Source organism: Hesperophylax consimilis, chromosome 9, assembly GCF_061612785.1.
Source record: "Hesperophylax consimilis isolate HC1 chromosome 9, BYU_Hcon_1.0, whole genome shotgun sequence".
Lineage (NCBI taxonomy): Eukaryota > Metazoa > Arthropoda > Insecta > Trichoptera > Limnephilidae > Hesperophylax > Hesperophylax consimilis.
In genome coordinates this window covers 35,095,940-35,108,257 of record NC_142844.1, presented here as the reverse complement: position 1 = coordinate 35,108,257, position 12,318 = coordinate 35,095,940, and the positions used below count along the sequence as shown (strand labels likewise).

Here is a 12,318-nt window from a genome sequence, read left to right as displayed (position 1 = left end):
TTCATTATTTTTTTGATCCAGTGATTTTTTACTGGTCTTCGCTGTTTTTCATTTCACTAATGGTTAGTTATTTGATTTTACTGGGAAGTTAATTGTGTTAATAAATTAAATATGTCATCAAAACCCTCATCAGAATAATTAATGTCCTCGCAAGAGTATGTAATTAGTTACGTAATGTATGCCGAGGATTTTCTCGAATAACGAAATTAAACATTAAAGATTAAAATTTATTTATAGAAGGCGCCAAACCGCTATAAAGTTAAAAGCCATAAAGAGGATAGAAAATTTTAATAGCACACATTTGATGCTCCTTTCTCAGTTTAATACCAATGGAATAACGTATAATAAATTGTTTGATATCTGCTTTTATGATCCGTTTGTTTCGGTCCACGAATCCTCCATTTACACTTCAATGAAATAAGCTGATAGGGCTTGCCGTTTACTCCTAAATAATTCTCCATTTTTCTCGGCAAAAATTGAGCCTTGGTAATTTGCGATGCCTGGTTTCGGTTTTATAGCCTTATATAAAAAAGCCATAACGCCAAGATATACCATATTCACTAAACTCACCAATTTCAGTGGGTATTTGATGTGTATTTTTGGACTGAATAAGTGCTGGATTATGACTAGTGTGTCGTTCTATTCTGGATGGAATTTTACTTTCCGTCTCTCTAAAACTGTTTTCACGTTTGCGGTTATACTGGATAAAAAAAAGTTGAGCTCTATGTACCCACCTATCTACTTACTTACTCTAAAGTACTTTTGTCTATTCCTCATTATATAAACTAAATATAGTTTTTGTAATATTCTTTAATAATATATTTAATTCACAACATTAATATATGAAAAATACGTGATAACCTCAGTACAGGTTTACATAATGAGGTGTTCAAGAAACAATGTAATTTAGCTCTTGCCCGGAATAAAATTGTATTCAAAAAAATTATCAATATTGAGTTATTGATGGGATAATGTTAGGTATGTTTTTATACATCGTTTAAGGTAGGTAGATTTAAGCTTATAGCAACATTTAAAAGTGTTCGGTTTGTGGAAGAACGTTGTCTATATTGCTATCAAAATGGCGTCGCCATCATCCAATATCACGGTGCGTGGTTTAATTCGTGTATAATTCATTAATAAAGGGAGAAAACGGACTTCTAATGTTTTTAATTGGAAATATTTCAAATCCAAGAAGTTGAAGGATGAAATAAATGAGCATTTGTCCGGAAATAATTTTATTAAGCCTGAAAATGTACCGCCGAAACAGGTTTGTGGAAAATTGATGAATACGATTGAAAATTCTGTTGGTCTCATAAAAATAATGAAATTCGACATATTATTATGGAGAACACAAATCGATCATAGTCAATTTATTTATCCATGTTTCTAATTATAATAATGGTATTGTAGTGATCTTTATATATCACTGTTTCAAAATTTGAACAAGGAATAATAAAATTTTGAAGCAGTAATATTTATTATTCCTTGACCCTGCGAAATTGCGAAATTGCTTCAACGAGTCTCAGGCAAAATTCTTTCTTACTAAGAACTTGCAATCATTATAATAAAACTTATTTTGATGCTGATATCCTGTCGTGTACCTTAAGAGCTTTTAAATAAATTGTTAACAGAGTATTGTAATAATTAACCCTTTTCTTAATTTAATACATTACATTCATCATTTATTCATTATCACTCTTACATATTATTTGTATTTAATATCAAATGTACGTGTGTGTATGTATGTATGTATGCATGTATGTGTGCGTATGTATGTATGCAACTATGTATATGTATGTGTGTACGTATGTATTTATATGTGTATATGCATTTGTATGTACATATATGTATGTATGTGTTTATACGTGTATATATATATATATATACATTTTCTCTTATTATTTCCTTGTTTTTAACATTTCTTTGTTTTTAACCTTTCTTTGTTTTCTTTGTTTGTTTATTGCTTTTTAACTTTCTTTATCTTTATTGCATGATGTGAACATTGGTTATTGGGTTGTAACCTAATTCTTTTACTTATTTTTTCTCTCTCTCTATGCATGTTATGTTATAAACCTGTTAATGTTCCTAATAAAATAAAAATAAAAAAAATAAAAATATTAAAATAAAAAATAAAAAAATAAAAAGAACAAGTAATAATCAACATAACTTTCAAAATTTTATTATTCCTTGTTCTTTTTTGCAGAGTTACGTTTGCAACAGACTATAAAATATTACTCAAATAAAATTGATAAAGATGCCCAATGGGATATTTTCGCTGCTTTTCTTTAAATCTCGAAAAAAATTACTACGGTGAAGGTATTTTAATTTTATTTTTACGTTGATGAATAAAGTTTCCATTTAAAACGTGCCATTTTTGACTTTGCCGCCGAAACGACATCTTCGTTTTTATTCTTTAATTCGACGGAATGAATTTTGTTGGCAGTCGTCTCGGCGGTGCAGACAGCGCAGTAGAATTCAGCAACTGTACTTAATTTATAACTACAAGCCTACCTCATTTAACAAACCACAGCGAATATACCAATAGAAATAATCAAACTTGAACGTTTTGATCTGGATAAAAACAAAAGTTACAGAATTTTCTAAAATTTTATAACACCAAATCAAACACAACACAAAACTATACTTAATTGGTTTTTATTATTATCTATTTTTTTAATCTAACGTATCCTTAACATGATAATATAAGCAAATTTTACTAATACATTTACAACATGTACTTTAACGAAACCTCAGCAAAGGTTTTGCCGGAGGGTGTTCACGAAACACTTTGAACCATTTACAGTACACCATAATTTTCCAAATTTTCATACAATTATAATAAAATATTGTTATAAGCATATTTGCTTTAATTTAAAGGCCCTACACACGATCCGACTTGCAGAATCCAATATATCGGGTGTCTGCAAAATAATAATTCGGTTGGGGGTTAGATATTTTTGAGTTTTGCAAGTCGGATCAACTTGGTTAGGGCCTATTAACTCTAAAACAAATAAATAAGTAAACTTATGGCTTAATTGGTGACTAACAATATTGTCAGTAGGAAAGTGTCAAATTGAATAGTTTATTTTTATTTTATTTCTATTGATATTGTTTAATATGAGACATTCAAGTGACAGCGGGAACACATTCGTGTGATGCGAAAGGTCAACAATACAAAATCAAGTCAAAAAGTGTGAAAAAATAAAGGAACTGGTTTTAGGAAACGGACTCTTTTAGCTTAATTGGTTTGATTTTATTTGAGAATTTTTATTTTTGTAAAAGAATTTTGAAAAAAGTGTATCTGACAGGTACTGTACTGTAGAAACCCCACATGGCTGAAAATTGTCCTAGCAAGAACCGAGCTAAATTAAACATAACTGTTCATTCCAGAATGAATGTGATAATACACTTTGTAAATAATTTCGACATAAGATTTATTTTCCCTCCATTTTTAATATTAAAATTATCGCGACACAGTATTTCTACTCACATCTGCAATGTAAAATAACAAATAAAATAATTGCAACAACAGCCTGTTATTTCATAATCACAATGTCTTTCAAGGATTAAAAATTGTTTCTCACTGTGAAATTCATGTTAAAGTGTCGGTGAGTTTGCGTTGACCAATACTTTTAAGTGCCATTGTTATGCTTTTGGAATTCTCTACTTAATACTAGAAATCTTAATATATTTTAGTGCAGAAATCCCGTGCCTTTTTAATAATTAACCGATTGAAATGTAATACAAAATATGTACGTCGAAAGTCATTATAAATTAAGAAGAAATTGATAAATAATTTCTAAAATAACAAAGTAGCTACATTTAAAACGTAATACTTTTAAACCATTTTAATTTTCTTAATATTGATATGGAGATACGTTAAATTAAAACAGAATTACAGTATTGCCCTTGTAAAAGAACACCGCTCGGAATTACAACGTTGCTTGAAACGATTTTAACTGTGGTTGGTAACCAGATCTGAATAGCGAGGTACTTCCCCACATTACTCTTTCCCAACTCCTCCTTAATTCCTTCAGTTTTACAACATACCCAAACTGAAGGTTCCATAGCCTCCCTGACTCCAGGCGGATAGTGGTTTAGACTCCCAACTGTCCGGAGCAAGTGGTGCTATATTTTCCCCAATTGGGGTATTGTTGAAGGGAGTTGGTAAAAGAGATAGGGAATAGGTAGCTCGTTTTTTCTACTAGTATTTCAGTATGATTAAAATACTGTGTTAATTCTGTCTTTATAAAAAAACAACAGGAATTAGGGGATCCGCCTAATATAAGGTTGGTACTGAAAATCAAAGGAGATTAATACATTATGTTACAAAAATACGTAGTTTTTGTAACCTGGTAGGCGAAAAATGGTAATATTTTACCATATTTTTTGTTTTACGTACAATAAAGTTTTTTAAATATTTCTCTTCACATTTAAGGATTAAATTGAGCGTGTGTTTTAATGGTACAGATTTCAAGAAAATGGGTTCGCATTGTCTTAGTCTAATTTAGAATTTAGCCTTAACCGCCGTCTTTCAAAGGATTTGTGCCGGGATATCAAATTATTGTCCTACAATATGAGTGGTTTCTGAAAGCCCTACAGCAATCAATTATCATTTCATTCGTCCAATTAAATGAACCGATATGAATCCGGAGTGGAGGAGGTTGATTTGTGAAGCAGTCAGCTTCAATATTATAATCAAATAGATACAAATATATTTATTTCAACTAAATTTTTACACCATTTAGAAAAAAAATATTGATTTAATCAGGATATTTCGGGCGGTTGCTCGTATTCCTGAATTGTTAAATGATCTGTTAAAAATACCTGACTGAAAATGATAAACAGTTAATACAGATATTATAATAAACAAATATTGTTAATTTTAATAAACAACTTATTGAAACGTAATGTATTGTGAATAAAAAAAATCTTAGTTACGGTGGGTAGTATTTTTCTTAGTTTAAAGTTTTTGGTAGAGTTTTAAAGTTTTATGGACGTGTTGATCACAGAGCCTAGTGAGTGCTAGAGCCTAGGGAGTCAAATTTGTAGAGCACCCTTGCGGTGATTTTTTTACAAAATCGGCGCTATACAATTCATTTAACTATTATTATTTGTGTACGCAGTATGAGAAAGAGCCTATTATTTGTCTTGCTCTTTTGTGAATCGTCTCAAATAATATATTTAAAAGAACTAGAATAAAAAATCCCTTCTTTCCGAACCGCAAAATATTAATTATTTTTCACATAAGGAATATCATAATACGAACGTTTTCATCCAAACCAATAAAAATATTGTTCCGATAAATAATTCCAAGCCAGATCTTGTCTGCTTTCATATCAATTTAGTATTAAGTTCCAGCTAGTACGACATTTACGTCACAGGAGCTACTGAGACAGCGGGCAAAATGATCTCTTTAACACCCACTTCACTGCGACAGTGGCTAAAGAAAGGAAAGCTCTCTTTAATGATGATTTAGGCACAACCCTCGAATAAGGAAGAGTTGTGAAGGTGCAAATTGTATCCTAACTCGAAATGGTAAAAATAGTAATAAAAAGGTTTTCATGCCCATTGAAATAGCGTTTTAGTAGTATTATCATTGATATACTTTGGTAGCAGGAGGCGGGGAAGAATAATAAAATGAAGTTCTTGAAAGAAAAAAGGTATGAGGGGTGGGAAAGAATCTGAATGTCAGAACGTCCAGGAGTGATGTATGAATCCATCTATCTCACTGCAGTGCAAGGTGTTGAGTCAAGGGAGTCCGGCAGGAGAGGTCAAAGAGACTCTTTCAAACGGCCTCTCCCAATCTGGCCCAAGAGCTTCTAGGTAGAATATTCCACCACCGAGACCTGGACAAACCTCACTCGTGAATCGTGGCATTCCTGCTAACCCACAAAACCTAGCGATAAAAAAACCGTCACTTCGGGTGACTTATGGCAGAGGTGTTGGTGATCCAATGAATGGTTCCCTGGGTGGTGGTACCCATACCCGCCTCCCAAATAAAATAAAATAAAACCTATAACGCCATAGACATATGAATATTAGTAGACCTGCCCTAAGTGATTAAAAGCGTATTATCCCCACTCCCCATACCGGTTCCATTGGAGCCGGCTGTGCTCGCGTCTGCCCTCAAGTGAAATTTGAAAACGTGACGTCATCATTCTTGTGCGAACTATGGTCGAGGCATCATCGGTTCATTTTACGAAATAACACGGCAAAATGTTGACTTGTGCTATGAAAACTTGTAAAAATAGATGTGAAAAAGAGAATAAACCCAATTGTCGTATTACATTCCATATATAAGCATTATTTTACTTTATTTTAAGCATATTCACATCGTATAATATGGATCAGTTGTAGAAACATAATATACTATCACATCGAGAAACGTCTGGACGCGAAACACAAAGCTGGTTGGTTGCTGGGAAGTAAATTATGAACATTTATAAAAGTGTCTTAACTAAATACTTAAACGAAATATTCGACTCTGAAAATAGAACCGAATTTTTTTGCCGAATTTGGACTTCGCAAATTTGTTCATAACGTGGCAAGTAATTTGCGCTCCCATGTAAAAATGTCTATTCATTCAAAAGCAGATTTTACTTTTAAGAAGTAAATGGTGATATTATAATGCGAGATGCCTATTTACTGTCAGATTGATTTATTGACGAATCACAGTCAGCTTCACCCTCTTCGTTCTTCAACAGTTGATTTTACCCCTCGCCATTATCTTCTCGTCTATTTATTCCTATGTCTGTGTATAACGCCATAGAATCTGTATGCCAGTCTTTCACTAGATTATGACAGTATCTTCGATGTGTTGTAATGAACATATTAAGAAGTGAGAACATTTTGTCTGTAAACATCACTTTGAATGCAAAAACCTTATATTAATTAGTGGCGATTTCAAGAATTTAAAATGATTTATAATGTATAATTTATGATGTTAAACAGTCGAGTGATTTCTTCCTACGAAAATATTTGAAATTCTCCATTGGCGCAGAATTAGCATTTCAATGGCGCCTAATAGAAATCTTCAAAAAAATAAGTGTTTGTCAATTGACACAATAAATAGAAGTGCTTCCTTAGAGTGTTTTTAAATAGAATAAATATTGGAAATGTTATGTTTCATAGAATAAAGATATTTTTTTATTACAACACCAATCGCAATCCGACTTTCTATGATTGACTGAAATCAACAAATCAGCAAATTTGTTTACCGTAGGTATCTCAAAATTGATTCCTAGTAAATTCCATTTATTTCCACATGTCTTCTTTTCGTGATTTTTTCTTCCGCGTATTCCACGTACTGCGTATTGATATAGAGTTGACTTCGCCAGAAGCTATCGCACTCTGTTGACTAAGAAACATGATAGTATAAATTTACGGTTTAAATAAATAATAATGTTAGTTCTCATCAAAACAAGATACGAAATATTAAAATATCCCTCGTATATACTTTATATTGAATTTTTTTCTAAAAATATATCTCTTCGCGTGGGTGGTACGGTAAAACCAAAATACAGTGTCACAAATACGGTATCAAAAAATACCGTATACAACCGTGTGTTGAACGCGCGTTTGGCGGGCACCATGCACTCAACAAAAAAATCTCCAGAAGTGTGATCTTTAACGATTTGAAAAAAAAACAGTTGTAGCTAATTTAAATGCGTTTTTTTGACACAAAAGAAATCATTCAATTCAAAGAAACCGAATTTTTAATATTATTGCCTCATTTTAAATACTATTTATCACTTTTATCCACAATGGAGTGCTAGTAGGTACCTACCCGATGTATGGCAGTAAAACATGTGTAGTTATCTTAGTGTACAAATAAAAGTCTCGTTTAACTCAGCTACAGCGTTTATTGTTGAATTAAAAGTCGATTTTACAATCACAATATCTACGCGTTTACTATGCAAAATACTATGGAATGCGGGCGATGTTAAGGTTCCTAGCGCGGTAGTACATGGCTGACGGTCTGAAGACTGAATACTTAATACTCGCTGCGTCGGGCTTATTTATACGGTACAGCCGACGGCAACAGTAGGTTGGCGAAATCGCAAATAAAACGGAGACACTCGCTCGGTCTGGGCCCTTCGGGAACTTTCGGCGGCGCTGCTATTACGCATAGGCGATAGGCTAAAACCTTCTAGCGAGTTAGTTGACGTTATGTGCCAGACCAACTTGCGACGTATTGTCGTAGGTAGGTCGCGTTGTTTACGATTAGTCCTCCGTAGTAATTTGCAAGTACCTAAGTAGGTCAAGCTGTTTACTGTTAATGAGTTAATCTGGATTGTTCTCTCAACGCCACAACACTTCGGAACTTTTCCGGACTACTTTAACGCCTAAAGGCACGTTCAACCCTAAACGCAACTCTACGCGTTTTGATGAACGGGGAGTGATGTAGTGATCGGTTGAGGCACCACGGAGCAGCATGCACCAGACCATCTCCGCACCAGCGCGTATAATAGTGCTTATCATCGTTATTTTTAGTGTATCTTCAGCCTGTATTGTGAACATGTGTTTTGCAAAAAAATTTTTTTTTTGAAGTGTCACATTTAAAGACGTTTGTCCCCGAGCTATTCCTTCTAACGCAGCCCTCTGCGAAGCTGCTGGGGAGGGAGTGTTGTGGCATCGAGAGAAGAATCCAGATTTACTAATTAATAGTAAACAGCTCGACCTACTTAGGTACTTGCAAATTACTACCGAAAATTAATCGTAAACAACGTGACCTACCTACGACAATACGTTGCAAGTCGGTTTTATATATATATATAGGTATATATATTTAATAATAAATAAAATATATGCACATATATTTTATTTATTACAAGTAAATTATTTAACATTACAAATGATAACAATATGCAGAATCTTATATATGTTTTTCGTTATTATTCTTCTACTCCATAACATGAGCTCCAGGAGCTCGTGTGAGTAAAAATAATTAGAAAAGTGGTTTTTTTTTAAGTCAATTAAAATTAAATATATTTTTTACGGATTAATAAACGTAAATAAATTAAGGGTACAATATATCAGGTACACAAATAAAAAAAATAGTTTTTAAAGACAATTAAAATAATACATATGTTTACAGATGTAAGCGTAAGAAAATTAAGGGTACAATATATCATTATCCAATTTTAGGGACTTAATTAATTTTTTGAATTCGTTCTAAGCATAGGGATGGCTATTAATCCATTTGTTTTTAATCTATTGCTTATGCTATCTGAGGGGTGACTTTTGTGGATAAAATATTCTTTATACATTTGATTTAATGCGATTCTCTTGTACAATTCTGTGATAGATGGTACATTAAATTCCCGAAATATCTCTAAAGTAGGAAAGTCATATGGATCTTAAGAATGATTTTTATAATTATTCTTTGAATTGTAATGCTGTAAGGAAACCTTAAAAGCCCCTCCCTACCTAATAATCCCATGCTGCAATATGGACTGAATTAATGCATAATAGGCATTTTTGATAGTTTTCTTATTTAGAATGTGACATATATTATAGAAAAAAAGGATAAGTTTTCTTATTCTTTCAACAGTGAGATTGATATGTTCTTTCTATTTAACATTTTTATTTATTAAGATTCCAAGATATTTTATATTAGATTTATGATTTAGTTTCGCGCAGTCTACTAATTATTTTATTATTTTCAAAATAGTACAAGAGTTGTTTTTTACGATATTTTCGAAAGTTTTTGCAATGTTTGAGACAAGAGATATAGGTCGATAATTTGATATTTCTTCAGGGCTGCCAGATTTAAAAACGGGTGTAACAATAGATTTTTTATAATAAGGGGAATATTGCACTATTCAAACGTATATTTATAATGTGTGGAATTGGAATGCTTAATAATTCATTGTAGATTTTCAATATTTCTACTGTGACTCCATCAAACCCTGGTGCATATTCATCTTTTAATTCACTAATAATATTTTTATGTCATCTGTTGTTACCGGTTAGATTATTTTGTTTGAGACAGTTCTTTTTGAAATTATCTATTTTAATTTTCATCGATCCGTGTAGCTAAATTTTGACCGACTGTTATGATGCAAGACATAAGATGCTAATAATAAGTGAGAACTATTGTTTATAGAACGAGTGGATATTGTCTATGTCGAGAGGTGGCAAGAGAACGGGCGTCTATGGCGGAAACACCGAAGCGGTAGGGCATCCGATCCGGTGGGTCAGCGATAATCAAAGAGAATTAGAAAAAAAGTGTTAATATCGCGGAGTAGACAATGTGATCTAAACAGAAATATGCGTTGCGTACATTATTTTAAAATTCCCATTGTTGATGTTATTGTTTCTTAAAAACCGGGTATAGGAAGTGTAACGGCCCGTGGAGCCATGTTTCTATTGTATCCGTTGGTCGTGGCGAAAATCCGACGTCAATCCCGCTATCCGCGTTTGGATGGGAATGGCGGTCGCCCGTAAATAATCCATGAGTCCGTTCTTTTACATACATTCTCCGGGCTCGTTATTCCGTAATACCGTTAAAAGCGAGGTTGCGAACCACGTGCTTTGGTCCGCCTCCTGCCACCTCTAGCCACTTTTCAGGACGAGGGGAGCTCATCGGTAACCAGACATGGAATGTCCGGTTCCCTAGTGATTCTCCGAATGCCATCTTCAGCGTCTGGTCAGGATATCTAGTGGTTCACCTGATGGTACCTCTTGGCCGCCACGCTCATCCGTGATGGGATTGAGCTGGTAATGCTGGGTGCCACGTTGCTGTCCGGAGTTGAAGTCAACAGTGGAACCAAATTGCGGTTTAGCTAGATAATAAAATAGAATGCAAGAGGTCGGTCAGTGGGTGAGTTCCCCCTGTTAATTTCATTAATTATAAATAAATAAAACATCAATTATATATACAATATTTTATTTAAGAAAAAGAACTGTTGTCTTTGTATTCTGTTCCCCAGCAACCTACAGTGTGATAAGAAACAGCACACGTAATTATAACCATGACCTTGAGAAGTTGTAGGAGTCGATCTGGTTTAGAAATACCTATATTTTAGATAGGTTTGGCGCGCCCTGAGGGCAAAGTCTGATTCCAGACGGTCGAGAGTGTATACTATTACAAGGGGGAATTTGAATTCCTTCCCCTTACTTATTACCTGTGATCCTGATATTCCGCCTAGTATAGCGGACAGCTTGGCATACTTTAATTTCAGCTTTGCACGACGTAAGCGAAATATTTATTGAAGGCATGAGCACATTTTGTCGGTTCCATTATAGTATCAATGGAATTTTTTTAATTTGAGTTTTTTTTGTTTTTTCTACTATTTATTTCATTTATTGTATTCCATTTAGTTATGTTTTATACTTTGTTTAGCCACGTCAATATCATTTTTGTAAAAGTTTTCTTTAGTTATTTTTAATAAACAGGTTAATTTTTTGCTTATTTTTTTATAATATATCTACGTACTCAAATAGAAAATAGTATTTTTGTCATTAAATATCAAAAATATTATGCATTATGTATTCAACTACATATTTTATGAAAATACACAAAAATGTGTAAAAAAATAATGTAAGATATTAATAATCTCTTGTTTAAATCGAACTTCTATGCAGTTAATATTTTTAAGAATTTAAAAAAATCGCCCCCGGGTGGGCTCGAACCACCAACCTTTCGGTTAACAGCCGAACGCGCTGCCATTGCGCCACGAAGGCTCGGTGAACAGTCGACGCAAGAAGCACTCTCGTATCGGTATATCGCTGGCTGATGTCATGCCAGCCCTTGTGACGCAGGTGGCGATATGATTGTGCGAACGTCCGTATATAAACGATAGCGTATCAATCAATTTTATTATCAGTTTCGTTCGAGGAGAACGTATCGCAGACTACATAATAATATTTTATATTGTAATATATTCTGAGAGGGAATCTTAAAATTTTTCGTAAAGAAATATAATTTTTTGATGTTATTATTGTTAACTTCCACTGTTTACCTTATTTATAACAGAAATTTTGTTTCAATTTCGTCAACACCACTGAATATAAAATACACAATGCGATGTAATACAATATTGTGAATTATCTATTCATATCTCATCATCCTTCCCGACAAAATTAAGGCATAACAGAATATTCTTACTTTTAAAATCTATTTGAATTTTACCTTTTTTTAAATAATTTTTCTGGTACATACATTGGTATAATTTTACAATAAAGGAAACACTTTTTTATATAAACAGTTAAAAAGTAAAGAATAATACATTTAGTGCATTGCCAGTTCGTGGGTATACTTGTGTTTATTAACAGTTAAAATTTCACTCACATACATACATTATCTTCGTA

General features: G+C 33.0%; 1 non-coding gene across 1 annotated transcript; it reads right to left on the bottom strand.

Annotated features, from left to right (window-relative positions):
- Nucleotides 1-11,619: 11,619 nt before the first annotated feature.
- TRNAN-GUU (transfer RNA asparagine (anticodon GUU)) lies at nucleotides 11,620-11,691 on the bottom strand. The gene has a single exon. It is a non-coding gene; the product is annotated as a tRNA-Asn (tRNA).
- Nucleotides 11,692-12,318: the final 627 nt, after the last annotated feature.